At 48.4% G+C, this 12,167-nt stretch overlaps 1 protein-coding gene across 2 annotated transcripts in view; it reads left to right on the forward strand.

Moving 5' to 3' along the window:
• Positions 1–1,400: 1,400 nt before the first annotated feature.
• Positions 1,401–12,167, forward strand: part of FLRT2 (fibronectin leucine rich transmembrane protein 2) — a 102,420-nt gene continuing 91,653 nt past the window's right edge. The window contains exon 1 of one of the 2 annotated variants that reach the window (XM_058739924.1): positions 1,401–1,513. The gene's annotated coding sequence lies outside the window, so the exon portion shown is untranslated. Of the gene's footprint in view, positions 1,514–4,889; positions 5,005–12,167 lie in introns of those variants that run through there. The other variant, XM_058739925.1, reaches the window with a different exon arrangement.

A 12,167-nucleotide genomic window follows, 5' to 3' on the forward strand; every position in this document is an offset into this window, starting at 1 on the left:
GGCTCATTTGGGTGTGACGGTGACAGCGGAGGCGGCTGGCTGTCAGTTTCTCTTGTCTAGACTTCCATTCCCCCTCCAGGAGATGACTTACTTCCAACTCCAGTTAACTTCTTGGGAGTCCGGAACACTTAGACAAAGATGCTTACAAAACGCAAAGCATCTGGGTGGCCAAGGCTGAGCCTCCTGTATTTTCTCTCTCTCTCTCTCTCTCTCTCTCTCTCTCTCTCTCTCTCTCTCTCTCTCTCTCTCTCTCTCTCCTTATTTTTTTAAGAATTCATTCATTCATTCATTCATTCATTCATTCTGCTTCCACAGGATCCCGGGAAATATTGTCAATCCAAATCTAGGCACTTAAAGCTGACCTACTGTTTTCAATGTTGGTACGCAGATGTATTGTCTGCATCATCTTTCTTGTCTGTGTTTCCCTTGTTTATTCCGTCCTAAGGCGCGCGCTCTCCCTTCCATCAGCCCATTCACATCTTAAACTCCCTCAAACTCGCCCCCTACCCCATCCTCCCGTGTCTTGGTCTTATTTGAATATGTGGTCGTCTGCTGTGGCTGACACTGGGTGAGTGGGTGGGAGACAGCTCTCCCTGCGTTTTCATTTGGATTTCGCGTGGGTGGGTGGGGACCCTCCACCATTCGTCTCGCACACGCAAGAACAGTTATAAGCTAGAATTAGAATGAGCGGCGAGTTCCACATCTTCAAAGCGCCGCTAGGAAAGGAAATAATGCGGCGGGGGGCGGGGGCGCGGGAGGGAGGGAGGAAGAAACAGAGGAATAAAACCCAACTTTGCTGGCAACTTCAATACATCTGGTAACTGGAGGCAAAAAATAGATTCCGAGGGCTGGGTCTGGTCCGGATGAAACGCTAGGGCTCTTTCCCATGCCGGGGCCGGGCGCTGGAAGCCTGCCACTGGCGTCTTGCCACGCGAGTGCCCGCTGGAAACGCACGTGAACAAAGCTCTGGCCCCGCGAGCCGCCGCCTGCGGTTTCCTTGTCGATTCCAGCTTCTCCAGGGAGTGCAGGGCGCACACAGGGTTAAATTAGTTCCCTCCCCAGTAGGAGGGAGAGGAGGGGGAGGGGGGACGCAGCCTCCGGTCTCAGGCTGGGTACCTTGTAGTTAGTTGTACGGACGAAACCTGTCGCTGTCACTTGTGAGTTGGGCATCTTCCATTGTCGCCGCAGAAGAACCAGCGCCTGGAGGTATCGGCGGCGGCCGCAATCCCCGCGCCAAGGCGCTGCGCTGCTTCCGCCCGGGGTGCGTCTGGAGCCCTCGGTTCCGGGTGCGAAGCAGCTGCGAGGCAGCCGCACCGCGCCCGCCGCGGTGTCCACCCCGAGCAGGGATCAGGTTGGCCGTTCTCAACGATGGGCAGGAGGGACCTTGGCGGTGACCCCTAAAACAATACCATGCCCCGGGAGCCCCGCTGCTGCCGCGCCAGCTTCTTCCCTTTCCACCTCCCCGACCCTGTCGGATTCGGATGAGCCCTCTGCGAGGAGACACGGCGGCCAGGTAAAGAGACAGAGGTGCCAGGTGGAGTTTCCAGCAACTTCCAGGGCTGCTGCTAAGCGGCTGCGCGGGGGGGGGGGGGGGGGGGGGGATACGTGTATTTTTTGAACCAGCGCAGGGGTGGTCATCGGGATGGGATGTTTTGGGGTTTTGGGGTTTTTTGTTTTTTTTTTTCTCCAGAGAGAGCCCAGGCTGCTTAACTCTCCCCCGACTTTAGGGAGGTCTATTTGCAGGTAGAATTCACCTCCTTTAAAGAGTTTTGTAACTGAGCTCTGGGTCAAACGCAAATTTGCTAGTTTGCTAGGAGGATCCATCCCCAGTTGGGGGTTCTCCAGCCATTAAGCTTGCTGGAATCCAGCTTCTCACTTCCCCCGAATGAATACGCTAACTTCTAGGAGTAACACCCCCTACTCCGCCACCCCCGCGCCCGCTCCATCTGCTGATAATGTCACCGCTGTTATCGAGCGGCTGCATCCAAAGCCGGTAGCCCGCCTCCTGCCCGAAACCCGGGACTGATTCCTGGCTAAACGGACGCGGAGGAGGTGCCTTTCCCTTCGAGGTGCATTTCCCTTCGACTTGGGGAGAAGGTTACTTTCTTCCAAAACCAAGTCTTTCTCCAGCTCTGCTGCTCTTCGGTGGCCCAGCTCTGAGCTCGGCCAGCGCGTCTTCCTGGCGCGCCAGTGGGGGCGGTGAAGGCTCAGGGAGCACACCAGGCTGAACCCGGGTTGCGTTCTCTGAGCCGCGAGCGTGGGACGCGGAGAGCCGGCGGAACACGCCACCCCGCACCCCCTGGCGCTAAGTGCGGGGGCCAGGCGGCGGCGAGGAGGGCGGGAGCAGAGCCTCGCCAGCTGCCACCGTGTCCCCGCGCGGGTCCTGCGCAGCCTGGGAAGATCCCTCCGCCGCGCTGACCAGTGTCGGGCTCGGCTCCGTGCCTTCAGCGCCGGCGCGGTCACTTCTCATTTCTAATCAGGCCCAAGATCAAGGTTGCCAGTTGAGGTCGGGGCATTAACCGGGGACATTAAGAATCGGGGAGCAGGGTGATTGGGGCCGACTGGACTCTTACTAGATGCCCGGGAAACTCCTGGATCGCATGGGGCTCCAGCCAGCGGCAGCTGCTGGTGGAGGTGGAGGCCACCACGGCTGTCCTCGCTGGCGCCTTGGTCCTGGAACCTCCCAGCAAGATGGCACTCTGTCCTAGTCCAGTTAACTCCCCCAGCCGTGCCCCCTCCTCCCGTGGATATTTGTTAGTCACACACTGAGTCTGGGGAGAGGAGCGGTTATGTAGATGTGAATCAAAGTATTTTCCTGACCACTTTGCATAACGCAACAGGAGCAGCGACCCGCGGGCACAAACCCAGGTCGTGTGTGCGTGTGTGTGTGCGCGCGTGTGAGCGCGTGTGCCAGCGTGCGTCTCGGGCGTGCGTCTGGGTGGATCCGTGCGTGGCTTGTGCTTAGGCGGCAAATGGGGCGTTTCTCTAAGTCGTCTTAACACGGCTAAGGCACTCAGATAAGTGAAGGCGGTAGACACAACAGGGATGAGAAGGAAATGGAAACAATTGGGAAAGTGGTGCCAAGTGACTCAGGCTTTGAACTGAGGACGGGGAAATCCTCCCGAGCCCGTCGCGGCCACCGCCCCTGCCCCACTCTCGGTCCGCGACAGCCCGTGGATCCCCCCTGCGCTAGTTTCAAGCTTGCTGTTTGCTTCTCGCGTGGCCCCACCGACGGCGCCTCTCCGCGCAACCCCACGCTTGGCGCGAGCTCGCTCTCCCTCTTCTGTTCGCATTCAGCCTCTCTACAGACTTGTTAAAACATGACAGCAACTTACTGGAGCCAGGAGGAGCGACGATGAAACGAGAGCAGAAAACCAGAACCTTTTAAAATATGTTTTCCAAGAAAGAGACGTGCACCTGGTTTTCTTACATTACTCTTTAACCTTTGCAGAGAGATTGCTAAGTGGAAACGTCGCCTGTATACAAATCAGGCTCTTTTTGCTGTCAAGTCTTTTTTCTGAACCTTTGAGGCTGAATTCAGTTGTCCGTGGTAATCTACGGGGAAAGTGAACACCCCTTTTTCCCAGCAGCCAGAGTGAAGGGAGAAAATAGGTGTTCAAAATAATCATGTTAAACTTCGGATTATTTTTCCAATTAAAGTTATTTGATAAGGTCCGGGATCTGGGAATTAACGGGGGATGGGATGGGGGTGGGGGCGCAAATCACCAGGGTTGCCTTCATTTGAAATAACGCCATCTTGGTTGTGAGACTTGTTATATTTTTACCCTCTAATCTCACGTTTCGATCATTTCTCCGAGTCTAAGTAATAGATCCTCTGCCTTGCAAGTACGTCGCAGGCGGGCGGGGTGGGGGGGGGAATCGACTTTCAGCGCTCAGACGGTGGCATTATCCCTGAGAGTTGGGGGGGTGGGAGGGGGTGCAGGCTAGGGAGAGAGGAGAAGGCGTGCTCGGTCCGGGTGGCATCCATGGTGTTGGCCCAGACGCCCTGCAACTCTCTTCAGGGAGGAGAGGGTTAAAAGCCGAGTGCGACTTTGCCTCTTGGAAAGCTTAGGGTTGCAGCCGCGCCTCCCAAGCATTCTTTAAACCAGAAATGTGGGAGGGACTCCGAAAGGGAGGGAGTAAAAGAGGGGGGCAGAGAAAGAGGACTCGAGGAGGGGAGCGCGCCAGAGCGCGGGGGACGGAGGGAGAGGAGGAGCGCGGGAGCGGCGGAGGCGATCCCGCGAATTCATTACTGTAAACATCTCCCGGGGGTGTCAGGAGGGGTGGGGGTGGGGGCCGCGGCGTCTACATTAGCCCGGCCGCGTCCGAGCGTGGCAGCAGTGAGGTCGGAGCAGCCTCGGGACCCACACCGGGGCCGGCGCCGCACTTGGAGCGAGCCCCGCGCCCGCCCCCGCGCAGCCCTGCGCTGCGCCCGGGTCCGGGGCTCTGAGCGGTCGGCTCCGGGGCGTCCGGGGCGCGCACGCCCGCCTCTCGGGCCGCCCCCCGAGGTCCTCCGCTTCCGCGGAGCTCCGGCGCTGCGGGGCCTCTTTCCACTGCCTTCCCCGCTCGCCCTCTTCTTTCGGGACTCGTGGCGCGGTCGAGGCGGAGAGGGGGAGGCGGAGGAGGACCGGAGGCGGGGGCCGCGGCGGCGGCGGGAGCCGAGAGAAAGTGGCATGCCCGAACCCTGGAGGCGGAGGTGGCGGAGGAAGGGGGAAGACGATGCCGCGGCTCCGTAGGGGAGAAAGGCGAGAGCGAGCGAGGCGAGCGAGGCGAGCGGGGCGCCCGGGCTCCGGCCGGCTGCGGGGAGGCGCGCGCCGCTCTGAGGCTCCGGCCTCCGCACCCCCGAGCCCCGACGCTGCGGGCGACAGGGCTGGGCTTCGGCAGCCGCCACCGTCGCCGCCTCCGCCACCCGGAGGACCGAGCAAAAGTTTGGATCTGGGGGAGGACGCGGCGCTGAGCGAGATTACCACCGGGGCTGGAAGGAGACCTCGAGAACCTTCGCAGGTAATGCGCACCCCCAACCCTCTGCTTTCGTGCCCGGCCGCTGGGCTTCTGCGCCTTTGCTGACGCTGGCCAGACAGATCTGACTGAAAGTAAGAGGGAAGCGAAGTTGGAGATCCCGGGGATGGGCACTAAGCGCGGCGAGATCTACAGTCAGGTTAGAGGGACCCGCGGCGCTTCTCTGCCCCCGGTGGGCAGCTGTGCGGGGAGGCGAAGCTCCCCCTGGGGATGGAGGAGAACCCTCGGCTCCAGCTGGGGCCTCTTTTCGTAGCTCGTTGGAAATTGAGAATGTGGATTGGGGGGCTTTTAGTATTCTTCAATCCGGGGGAATGATGCATGGATTGCTAATTCCCACCCTCACCTTCACCCTCTCGCTCTCTCAGCCTTATTTAGCGTCTTTTAAAAATGATAGGAGCCCACTCCCATTCGCCCACTCCGTTTAGCTGGTGCAGGAAAGCAAATCTGGGCGTGTGTGTGTGTGTGTGTGTGTGTGTGAGAGAGAGAGAGAGAGAGAGAGAGAGAGAGAGAGAGAGAGAAAGAGAGAGAGAGAGAGCGCGCGGGAGGGAGGAGGAGAGAAATTCAAGGAAAGGGAAAAATTCTACCTTTCCCCCCTTTGACATCCTCGGATCTTTCCCTTCCTCCCTCCTTCCATTCACCTTCTGGCGTCATAAAATAAAAACTTTAGAAGTCACATTTTTATTGCAGGCTGATAAGAAAAGCATTAACCATTGACGACGTGAGTTTGCAGTGTTTGTAGTGTGTGTGTGTGTGTGTGTGTGTGCGCGCGCGCGCGTGTGTGTGTGTGTGTGTGTGTGTTGGGGGGGGTAGTGGTGTTGCGGAGAGGCCGGTTTTTCCGTGGTGGCCTGATGCGCCATGGTGTGTGTGGGGGGTGAGTGTTAGAGTGTGTGCACTTGGGGAGGGGGTGGGGGGTGTGCAGCGGAGAGAATATGGTCACGTTTCCCAGAACATCAGCCTTACTTAAGCTAACTAAGAAAAGAGCTCCTGCTTTTCCCTCAGAGAGCTACAGAAAGATTCCAGCCCCAACTCTCCAACCTCCCCTTTCCCCCCTGTTGAGTTTTGAGTTTCAAAGCAGCTCCTCCTTTACTGCTGCCACCATCACTATTGGGATCATTATTTATTCACCTGGAAGCTCATCTTGACTCCTCTTGTAAATGGAAATCAGTCTCCAAGACCTTTTGATTAATTTTAGTGGAAGGAATCTCTTGTAAAGCTTACAGTAAGCTAATCAAGTGCAAGGCGCAAATCCGTGTAAATGCTCACACGGGAGTGCAAGGTGCTGATTAGGTTTCTTCACATGCTGCATTTGCTATGCAAAGCCCCATCTAAATGGGAGCTATTGCTTCCCACTCAGCTGGGAGGCTCTTAAATCACACAGCATTTCAGGGAGCTTTGGGGCATGTCCCCTTGCTCACAGGCTGATTGCTAAATGTATTATGTCTAATTTCTCCTAGCCAAAAGCTAATATGTAGGCTAGCTTCCATATAGGAACCCATATTGCCTGTGGACTTAAGTGATATGACCTTCTTAAGTCTCCAGTGAAAGGATCCCCCAACCATTTTGAGGTAATAGAATGCAGGTTGGCGTTTGTCCGGGGATGTATTTAGTTGTTGCAGTATGAACGTAAAATTTTAGGTCAGTATTTAAAGTGTGAGAACTGGACTTTTTTTCTTTTTTATCACTAAGCAATATGCAGCAGATTCATAAGATCGACAGGCCACCATATTAGAAGAGAATAAATCTTTGGGGAATACATATGCCATGAAAAGTTGCCCGTTCCCCATGATGCTATTGTTCTTCCAAATATAACTTTTCTTCCTCTCCTCCTCAAAAGCCCCAAACAGGATAGGGTTAAACCATTTAAGAATTTTTAATGATCATCTATGGCAGTGCAACACCATACTGTCATGTTGAATTGCCAGTATGTGAGTGGAGGAGGTTGGAAGACGAAATTTCAAGCATTATTCAATGTCTCTGCCAGTAGGTACAAGAAATCGTAAAAAGAATTGGGCTAGCTGTGTAGCAGAACCTATTACAAATACAAACCTAGCATGGAAAGAATGCTGGTTTTTGTTTGTTTGTTTGTTTGTTTGTTTGTCTTAATGCCCATGTCTGAACACTTCAGTAGTTTCATTGCAGTTTTAGAAATTCCCAGGGGGGGGGGGATTTCTTCTTTAACAGAAGAAAGTAGATTCCCAAATGACACCATGCTGGGCTGCCTTGAGGTTCCCTAGGCAGTCATGGTTTTTCTCCCCCCCATGCTAGGTTTCAGATGATGTGATCTTATCCGAGTTTGACTTTGACCGGCTGGATCTAATTTGAACCTCCTCTGATGCCTGTTACATTTATATTCTGGCCTGCTGGAGAGTTTGATTTAGGATTTAGACATATCTCCCTGAAGCAACCTTATATCTTCCCAGTTTGAAGCTGTGGTTTTAAGAAAGGCTCAAGTATGTACGTCCAGAAGCTTTATTCTGTAGAGAATCAGTGTGAACATCTGATCTAGTTTGACTCTTTGGTCTTGTAGCCTACAAGGAAGAATTCCCGCTTCTGCAATGAGCAGTGTCTGAAGTTAAAAAATAGCAAAGGGTGTGTGGGGGGGGAGGGGTCTCGGTTTTGCTCACTATTTAGAAGATTCAAAAAAGGTCAAGGTGATGCAGTTTTATTTCTATTCAGGTCAGACCTTTCTGGATAATCATCTTTTGGTATTTTTACTTTAATTTCAATTCAAGTTCATTTTTCACTAGGTTACTTTAATAACTTTGTGGTTTCTGCCATGGTGATTCAAATTCAGTCCATTAGTGACCTCTATCTGTGAGAAGTGAATACTCATTGTTTTTCTTTCTTCTCATCAGTCTGCAGATTATGTAGGGGGAAAAAACCCAAAGGCTCTGTAGTTCTTTCGGAATATTTAGATTTCCGAGCCTCATTTTTCTAATACGGAATTCAGTATGGGTAATGATATTTAACAACAGTAATAAAATGTTACAGGCTAATAGGCTACTAAATGGTTATTCCATATAGCATCGACAGTCTGATCAATATAAATAAAATACCAGTGCTATCCACTGCCAGTAAAAAGATTGTACAGTCAGGTAGACTAATGTTTTGAGACTCACAATGCTGCTGGATGTAAGTGAAATTTTATTGCCCCTAAGTGCTTACATAACAAGGGAAGCTTGAGACAGGCTCAGAACATATATGTGATAACTAGACTTCGTGGTAGCAGTGTGTGTATGTCTTTAAATTCAGCTGTGCTTCTGCTGTGAACTTATGGGACAGATCAAGGACAGGCGAGGTGGGATGTGAGAAGGGTGTCTATAAACAGATGGTCTTTTAAGGAGACTTTTAAAATCTGATTCCTAATCCCAGCTTTGTCTTCTGAGGGTTTTGAAATTGAAATTTCAATTTGAGTTGATTATTCTAAATGGTAATTGAAGACAAAGTTTACTGAATTTCTTAGGTGGGTGGATACCATTATCTGACATTTTCCAGATGGTTTTTGATGGAGTGGTATTCAGGGATATGGAATTTTTAGGAGGTTTTCTTTCTTTTCCCTTGGGCAGGTTTTACGCAAAAGACATTTTTAAAGACATTATTATTATTATTATACAACCATTATAATACCCTAGCCAACTTTCTTTCTTTTCCCCACCTTCCAAATGCTTTGCTTTTTAAAAGTTACGTATTTTTTTTTCTACATGTTGGGGATAGGAATATGACTCCGGTATCTTTTTACTCTTTTCAGCAACGTGAACTCCAATTAAGTATCTGTTTATAGTAAAACACATACACACACTCACCTACACATCAAGAACCCTTTTAAGACAGAGATTCTTTTCAAGGTTTTAAATATGGTTCTTTTTAAAGAGCTACGACACAAATATTGTAATAAAAATATCCTGTGTTCCGATGAATACAGAGACTTATTTCAGTAGCATGGAACAGTAAAACACTGTATTAGCAAAATAATCAGTGGTATTTTCAGTACATGGTCAAAATCTGTTAGAACCTTCATGGGTTTTTTTTTTTTCTTTCTTTCTTGGCGAATTTCACATCTACTGGTCTTTTTTGGTTTTCTTTGATTCCTTCTACTGAGGCTCTTTGAAGTGATTCAAAATTAAACAGTAGCTACTTTTTTTTAGGGAAATTCATCATGGTATATTCAGGATTCCAGAAGAGTTAATGATGCAGAAAAAGTCCTGTAAAACATCTTTCTAAAAGAAGTCCTTCTCTTGTGGGCTTCCCACTTACTGGCCTCCTGTACCATTTGCAGTGAATTGGAACTCCGTTATTTATTTATTTTTCAAATACCACCTCTAACTTAATTTAATGTGGGATGTGTTTCTGCAGAAGCATGCAGCACCATGTGTCTCGAGTCTCCTGAACAAAGCAGTGTCGTTTTTATGGATCTGTAATAAGGGAAAGTCAAAGAAAATATCCTTGTATACTTTGGGAAGTCAAAAGGCCACATTCACGATTCTCAAACACTGGTCAGTTATTCTGCTGATGCTTAATAAGGCCACACGTTTTCCGGCAGTTTAGTGGTTAAAGACCTCAGTCATTTTTTTTTTTTTTTTTAAGCATTCACAAAGTAAATCTCTGGTCCTCCTACCCGTTAGGTGCTCATTAGAGCTGAGCAGTTTTTCTCACTTTCTTCCCTGGTTGCTTTTAAGGGAATGTGCAGGAAACTTGGCAAAAGTTCCTCTGTCCCCTTCAGTTCACAGGTCATGTGTTATATTTCAGTTCTCTTTATTAGAGCTTTCAAGACACAGATAAAAGAATCTTCTATCTGAACCTTTTAAGAACCTGAGGGCTTTTGGATTTAAACCCACCAAAAAGTATCAGGTCTCAAAGTTCATAGAACCTATTAGGTCCTTGGAATATCGAAACCCCCTTCAACAAAGAGTACAAGAACAGTGGCTCCTAAAGTCTGTTCACAAATATAGTGCCCACTGAAGTCAACAGAGGTCATGAGCTGAATGGAAAACATTAGACTCATATCAGTCCCGAAATAGGTCCATGTGCTGGTGTCACTCTTATCCCCAGCTGCCTAGGGGCGTCACTTTCATGAAAATCCAGTGTCAAAATAGCCTCTGTGATAGTTTCCTTTCCCACTTTGCTCCAGAACTTGGACTCAAGTATTTTGAAGAAGGAAATAATGCAGGGAATTCTAATACTCCTCATAGATAGAGGGAGGTGAACGTTACGGAAGTAGGTTGGAGAAGCATTTGACATAGAGGTTCCAGAAAATTCTGTCTAGGCTCCGAGGGATGAAATTGATTCATACCTAGCCTTTCCCCCTCTTCTTGTACCTTTTCCAATTATCACATGCGGGATTTTGTTGCTCACAACTGCCTCTGTGAGTTGGTCTGAGAAAGCCCTATTAGTCAATTGTCTCACTGGATGATGGGAACCAGAAACAAGTAGAAGGCTACGTAAGTCTGCATAGAGTTCCCCTTGAGATCCTTTGGCTTTGCACAAAATGATGAACGTTACATTTTATCCCATAGATGTTGAATTCTCCAGATACAGTTTATAAGTTTCTTCCTTTACCAACCTAACCGAAAAGATTAGAGTTGGATTTTTTTATAAAAATGGTAACAATTATTTCAATCACATAAATATTTAGATGTAAAAAAATAGCATTTCTTGTCTCCCCACCATTATGTTAAATACAAGTTTTCCTGTTGTGGATGGCTTTAATTTTATGATGTAGGCCTTGTGATTTGGGACCTTAACTGTGGTGGGGAGTGAGCGGTAGGGAGATTGTTGTGGAGGAAAGAAAATATATGTCTATATAAAGAAAACCTGTATTCTCATGTCAGCACACTCCTTTCTACATTATGACTTTGGACAAATTACTTAATCTGCTGGAGACTTAATTTCCTTTCTGCAGAGTTCCACAGGGTTGGTGCAGGGTCAGATGAGATTAATGTGTGGGAAAATACCATGATAATCATACAGTGTTATAGTTCCATAAAGGCGCATTATTCAAATTGATAACATTTACCTATGCAAGACTGTCATATGCCAGGATAGTTCTAGGCCTTATATTAAGACAGTGTCCTGCCTTCCAGGAGCTTTGGTTTCTGCGAATGCCATGAGATATCTATCACCCAAGCAGTAAAGTGTCAGTGAAGTGTCCACATCATTTTTTCCTTTCATTTAATGGTGCATTTTCTTCTTTTGTGAGTCTTCTCTGTTTTGATGCAAGTATTCTTTTCACGAATCAAGGGTAATTATGGTGAGATCTGTGTAAGGGCCAAGCTTCCCATCCTTGAGGTTGGCTTAATGTTAGAAACTAAATTTATCACAAATGGATTCCACTGAGGATCTTTTGGGAAGAAACCATTAACATTCCCCGCAGTAAGGCTGTTTCTCTTCTTGGGTGCATTTATACTTCAGTCATCCAAGTTACCTTTTGCAAAACACAAGTCATTAGTAGAATATATGATGGTGTTGGGGCACCTGGGCGGCTTAGTTGGTTAAGCACCTGACCTTGGGCTCAGGTCATGGTCTTGTGGTTCTTGAGTTCGAGCCCCGTGTCAGGCTCTGTGCTGACAGCTCAGAGCCTGGAGCCTGCTTCAGATTCTGTCTGTCTGTCTCTCTCTCTCTGCCCCTCCCCTGCTCACGCTCTGTGTTTCTCTGTCTCTCAAAAATGAGTAAACATTTAAAAATTTATATATATATATATATATATATATATATACGTGTATATATACACGTATATATATATATATATATATACGTGTATATATACACGTATATATATATATATATATATATATATACGTGTATATATATATATATATATACACACGTATATATATATATATATATGTGTGTGTGTGTATATATATATATAATGGTGTTTAAAACTTTGGTTTTGCAACATGAGGCAGGCTGGTGAAAAGCCTGCCTTTTTGGTAGAGCAAACCTAGTGAGCTCATTACCAATGAGTGGAAAGACTTGATTTATTAAGATACCAAATAACTCTCCAAAGGTTGGCCTTATTTTGACATTGTTAGTATCACAAAACCCTTGTGGGACAGTTTTTTGCAACTTATTTTTCCATAGTGTTTTTCGGTTGTGTTTTTATAACTGTCACATCTGAGACATTTTAATTTTAAATGTTTCAAGAGTTA

This window comes from Neofelis nebulosa, chromosome 7, assembly GCF_028018385.1.
Source record: "Neofelis nebulosa isolate mNeoNeb1 chromosome 7, mNeoNeb1.pri, whole genome shotgun sequence".
Taxonomy (NCBI): Eukaryota; Metazoa; Chordata; class Mammalia; order Carnivora; family Felidae; genus Neofelis; species Neofelis nebulosa.